At 47.1% G+C, this 6,000-nt stretch overlaps 1 protein-coding gene across 3 annotated transcripts in view; it reads left to right on the top strand.

Moving 5' to 3' along the window:
• The first annotated feature begins 5,693 nt into the window (after positions 1–5,693).
• CYRIA (CYFIP related Rac1 interactor A) overlaps positions 5,694–6,000 on the top strand; it is a 96,643-nt gene continuing 96,336 nt past the window's right edge. For 2 of the 3 annotated variants that reach the window (XM_074341690.1, XM_074341687.1), the window contains exon 1: positions 5,694–5,824. The gene's annotated coding sequence lies outside the window, so the exon portion shown is untranslated. The remainder of the gene's footprint in view (positions 5,825–6,000) is intronic. The other variant, XM_074341691.1, reaches the window with a different exon arrangement.

Genomic DNA, 6,000 nt, shown 5'->3' with positions numbered 1-6,000 from the left:
AAAAGTATCAGAGGGTTTGGAGTTCGAAGAGAATGGAAGTCACACATTCTTGCAAATCAGGGAAAGAAAGAGAGGGAAGAGAGAGAGGATGAAAGCAGGAATGAATTTCTGCAAATAATTAAGATCACTTTTTAAGTTTGCTAGCTGGGTTACATCAGGCACTGTGCTAGGTACACATTCGCTATCTGCACATTCATTGTCTCATTCCATCTGGCACACAGTAGGCACTCAATAAATATCAGTTACATAAATAATCCTTTATAGTAACTCCTATTTCCCCTATTTCCCCCATTTTATGTATATGAGAAACAAGGAAGAAGGAAGTCCTGTTCAAAGCCATGCTGCCGTAAGTGGAGGAGAGGAGCCCAGATTTAAACCTGACCTCACTGAAAAACTCCTGCAGGGCCCCTGTCTCTTCTCTGCTGCCAGGTGTCCCCTTTCCTTCCCTACTACCCAGTGAACTTCATCACTTTCAGTTTCTGGACTATGTAATTTTTCTCCATTCTTGACCATCATTTGACTCTATTTTTCCAGAATCTGGAAAATTATTGTCCGCCTCTTCTCTTTGAGGGGAGATGGGTGGATGGTGTTTATAATCTTTTACCCATCTTGGAAGCCAATATCCATATTATCCAGACTTGCCACACATGAGGGATCTACTTCATTCACAATTCTTCTTTACAAGTTCAAAACTAAAATTTTCAAGATACCTCAACCTCACCCAGACTTTTGACATCCCAAGGGATTATATGAGACGTCTTAAGAATAAATAAAATGTATAATTTTGTGACAGGAATAAAAAGATGTGGTAGGCAAAAAAAAAAAAAGAATGTTCCTTGCATTCAAAAGCAGAACTTTTTCAAGTGACTCACAGGAACCTGATCAGGTCCTTGACATTCATATGGGAGAAGACCTGAGACATTTTGATGCTTTATTAATATAAGTTTCTAAATGATTGGGAAAATCTCTAAAGAAATGCAAGACTGCATTGAATGCTTCACTAAGTCAACTGGCATTTATTGAGCATCAATAGTTTTATGTATCAGGGGCTCTTTGAGGTGCGGACACTATGACCAATAAGACGGAGCTCCCGGATGCAGAGTTCATAGTCTAGTGGGGAGGAACCCACAGCCTACATTATTTGTAGATTCTGTATTGGTGAATTTGCCTACTTGCCAAAATTTATTTGTAGCCTCAAAATTACTACTCCAGGTGCTTTTGTGTCGTTTGTCAACATGCACCCAGCAGCAAAAACTTGTTACCAACCAGCACGTCCCTAGCTGAGGTCGAATGAGGCAAAGTTCTGCCTTCTTATTTCTGCTGTCATACTGGAAACAAGTGCCCTTTTTGTGGTCAATGTAGTGCCATGCTTTTCATATTTTTGTGCTTTTTGTTGGTGATTTCACCGTCAAAAGCGGCCCCCAGGCACAGTGCTGAAGTGTTGTCTACTGTGGCCAAGAGGGAGAAGGTGGTGCTGTGGCTTATGGACAAAACATGTTAGGCAGGCTTCCTTCTAGCATAAGTTACAGCGCTGTTGACTGTGAGTTCAATGTTAATGAATCAACAATACACATTGTTGATTAAATTAAATAAGGTGTTCTGAAGCAGAAACACACATGGAAGATTGATGAATTGATGAAAATGTGATGACCAGAAGCTCACAGAACTCTAATCCTGAATTTCCCCTAGCGGCAATGGTTCAGCATTTGCTAGCTCAGAGTTTGTGGTGACTTCATAGAACATAGTTGCTAGGAGTAACAAAAATCAACTCTATATAAATTGATCAGATCCACATACCCTTGAGAGCGAAATGATAAAGGTATGAATGCAATACTATAAAAAGCACACAAGAAAAAAATAAAACATTTGACTTGGTCTTGGAGAGCTGAAGGAGGCATTTTAGAGTGGTTACTTTTGAACCAGAATTTTAAAAATGAGTAGAAACTCAATGAAGTGCACCAGGACGGAAGATCATTTTAGGCAGAGGAGAACCACGTGCAAAGACGGGGAAGGTCTGAAAGAGCTTGACATGCACAGTGATTTAAAAAGTGATTAATTCAGCTTTCTTAAGCCATAGGCTCCCATTCAGCCACAGGCAAGGGTTTCCAGCCATTACCAAGTTCTTCTACATAATTTGGGCTGTAACTTTTGCAACAAGGAAGTGTGCAGTATGTCAGCTGTGAAAATTGGCTCAATATTCATAATCAAATCTATTATGCTCCCTCTGAAGCCTGAGCCATGTTTCCGTAGAAACCCCTAGTTACATAAAGGAACCCTGGCCTGTAATTGGCAAGAAAATATACCACCTTTGGAAGCCATTCTGGTCATGCCAGAGGGAAAGCACTGTGTAATTCCTGGGGAGCTAAGTGAACTGGGAGGACAATGTAAAGACTCCTTCCCGTGGCCTAACAGGCAGTGAGCCATGTAGGGATTCAGCCTCCACTCCAAGCCCTCACTGATAAATCAACCCACTAACCACCAAGTCTGCAATGAGCACTTTTTATACACCCAGCATCATTCAAGGCCCTAGGAGGCAACACGCGCGTGCAAACACACACACACACACACACTATTCTTTCTTTCACAGCTTCAAAGAGTTGACATCAGCCCTCATGTCAGCCTTCTAAAATAAGTATTATTTCTTCCATTTTAGAGACGAGAAAACTAAAACTCCAAAGGCTTACGTTTCCTAGGTTCACACAGCTAGTGAGTGGCAGCATCAGAATTTATGCTCAGCTTTGACTCCAGATCAAGTGGGGGTTTTAAGCTATGGCTCAGATAAGGTCCTTGTTCTCAAGAAACTGGCACATGCGATAAGTCAGAGGAATAAGGGGCTCAGATTGTCAATTTTATAGGAATTCAGAGGACAGAAGTGCGAGCGCACAGTCCATCCTCGTCCTGAAGGCATCACTGGCATTGAAACGAGTGGTCTTGGACAGCTGGAGATGGGGGAGGAAGTCATCCTAGGTGTGGATGTATGTATAAACACGAACAAAGGTTCAGAAGTAGAAACGATCTTTCAAAGGAACCAGAGGAGCTCTGCTGAGAAAGGGAAATCTGACTTGTGGAGGGATTTGGAAGGAATGTTCCACCTGTCCTAGAATGGATCTCAGCTGGAGGGAGAGCAGCCCTGGAGGGGAACAGCCCTTGTTGCTTGGGGACGCCCATCATTCACGACTCCATTGCTCATTCAATAAATATTATTGTGGATAGGTTTGTGCCAAGTATTGTTCTCAGCACTGGAGATGCTTCAGAGAATGTGTTTTCAAATGTGAGGGAGCAGAACCTGGTCCTTTGCTGGCAGCATACAGTCCCTGGGTGATGATGTGGTTCCCTCTGATCATTTTCACTACTGCTTCCTTTACTTTTACCACCCCCAGTCCCCAGGCATCCTTGGGCCATCAATCTCTTATTTGAGGCTCCAGTCAAACCCAGTCCCCGGGAGCTCCCAGGATCCAGCGCAGCCTTCTCAGGCTGGTGTTCCTGGTCTCCATCCTCAGCCTCACTTTGTCAAGACCGTCACACACTGATCACACCGGACTCCTTCCCACCAGGGCCTCTCCTTTGTCTCTGCTTCTGGAATGTCCTTGACCCCATGTCCTGCCTAATGAAGTCTAATTCATCCCTCAGGGTTCAGGTTAAAGGAATCTGCTCCTGTTTTCCCCAATCATAATAAACTCCTTCTTGTCTTGGGTCCCTCCACCCCTCTTTTGTGTCCTGTTCCACTTTGTCATAAACTGGGCCGGCAACCAGCCTGTCTACTTCTCAGGTCAGGGACACGTGTCCTGATTCCATCATTCAGCACAGTGCCTGGCACTTTGTCAAAGCTCAAGACATCTCTCAAAAAAAAAAAAAAAACACACACACACACACACACACACAGCCAGGATATCCTTGAAATTAGAACAGTTCCATTTAGATTTAATTGAACTAAGATGTTAAAGTTCATTTTAGGAAATGTATATTGTGAATGAAAACCACTGAAATTTGATCTCAACCTACCTGCACCCTCAATGACAGTTTAATTTCACTGTAATCTTTGTTATAATAACCTCTAAACTTGTTATTAGTATTATTGATGGAGTTGAAAGACCATTTCATCTGATTATTGTGTCTTACGAAACAATTATTAAATTCCACACTAATAATTAGAAGGCCTATTATTTCACAGTGGGGTAGGCAGTACCATGCAGGTAGCCCTCAATTATGGAAACAGAAGCCGTCTTTAAGTGTGTGGAAGTGAAATTTCGTACATCAAATAGTCTCTTCTCACCAACTGAAGCTGTGTTATTAGAGACAGACAGGTGTAAAGTAAGGAGTCCTCCCGTGGTCTGAAATGACAGTGCTGTGTGGGGTGAATGGCGTCTGCGGGTGATTTGTCCTTACCCTTCCCAGAGCCTGACCAAGTTCAAGGTGGGCAGAATAAGTCAGAAATTTTGGTGTGTATATGCGTGAGGCTGTAGCAAGAAGGATTTTCTAATAGAGCCATCCAAAGATAAAGTGGATCTTCTTTACCAAGATTGATGGCAGGGTTTGTTCCAGACTCAGGCACCTCGACTGACACGGATGGCAAAGGGCAAGCCTTCTTCATTCTGAGCCGAGGGACCCCTACCAATTGGAAGACTATTTCATTCTAACTAGACTGCGCCCTCCTGACCCCTGTCTGAATTCTTGCCAAAACCCAGAGCAGGAGCCATGCTGGGCAGTTTGTGGAAGCTCTTCAGACTGATGGGTGGTCCCAGCCTGGAGGAGGCTAGGATGGCATCGGGTCCTGCATGAGGACCGTGGGGCTCAGAAAGAGGAAGGACTTGGTAAGGTCTCCTGAAGCTTCCTGCACTCCAGGATTGGGACATTATGCTCCCAACCTACACCCTCCTGCAGCAACTGATACAGCCATGGCTAGGCCCACTGTCGGGGTTTAATACAGTTTCATGACGCTCTAGCTGACTGACCAGGAAAGGAAGCCCTAGAGGCCTGGGCCTGAAGGAGGGCCCCCCCAACAGGAGCTCTGACTCACAACCTGTTTGGCACCGCGCAGCCCTCTCTGGTTTCCTGAATCTCTCTCTCAAATGCAAAAAGCCTCCATGGCAGATGTTTTAAAACAATGATCATGACAATGACGCTGTAATCCCCTACTTTCCCTTGCATCATAGAATTTTTCAAAGTGTTTTTGCAAACTTGCTCTTGAAGGTAGTTACGTTTTTCGGACTAAGCACTTGCAAAGACTGTTTCGGTGGTCCCATCAGATAACCGTGGCCCCTGGGCTGGGAATCCGTTAATAGTAAGCGCAGGGCGGAAGGCTGGGTTCCGAATCCAAAGTAATTTGGGAGTGGGGTAGAGGCTGGGGTGATCTGGCTGAATGCAAAGGCACTAACTTGAGGGTGGGTGTGCCTCTAGCGACTGACCAAAGGGCCTTTTTCCCTTCTTTTTTCTTCTTTTTCTTTTTTTTTTTTTTTAAGGGGAATAGTGGATATGGAGGAATTTTGTGTGTAGAAACAGAGGGGCGGATCCAGGCTTCCCCTTGGAGGGAAAGGCAGTGGCCAAGGCCAAGAGAAGGGCAGGGTTACCGTGTGCGGAGGCCAGCACCAGCTCCCGGGCGCAGAAGGGGTCTGGGCGCCGGCGTGGGGACCCGGGCGGGTGACGGCGGGGGCGGGGCTCCCCGGGGCCCGGGGCGGGGCGGCAGCGGCGGGCCGGGCTGGGGGCGGGCCGGGGCGGGGCTCCGGGGCCGACTCGCTGGCTGCGGCGGCCGCGGGAGAGGCGTCCACAGCGGCGGCGGCTGGGGCAGCGGCGGACGGGCGGCCGAGCAGGGCGGCGGCGACTCGGGGTAAGCGGGGCGCTGGCGCGACGGGGGCGCGGCGGGGAGCGCGGCCGGCGGCCTGCGGGCAGGCGGGCTCGGGAGGCGCCGGGCCATCCCTGCCATCCTTCCCCGGCTCCCGACGCCCCTGCAGCCTTCGGGGGGTGGGCGAGTGGAAGAGCCGAGGATCCAGTCCCTTCTTCAGC

This window comes from Camelus bactrianus, chromosome 15 (genome assembly GCF_048773025.1).
Source record: "Camelus bactrianus isolate YW-2024 breed Bactrian camel chromosome 15, ASM4877302v1, whole genome shotgun sequence".
Classification (NCBI taxonomy): Eukaryota; Metazoa; Chordata; class Mammalia; order Artiodactyla; family Camelidae; genus Camelus; species Camelus bactrianus.
The sequence above is the reverse complement of the archived record's forward strand: the minus strand, read 5'-3'. Positions and strand labels throughout refer to the sequence as shown.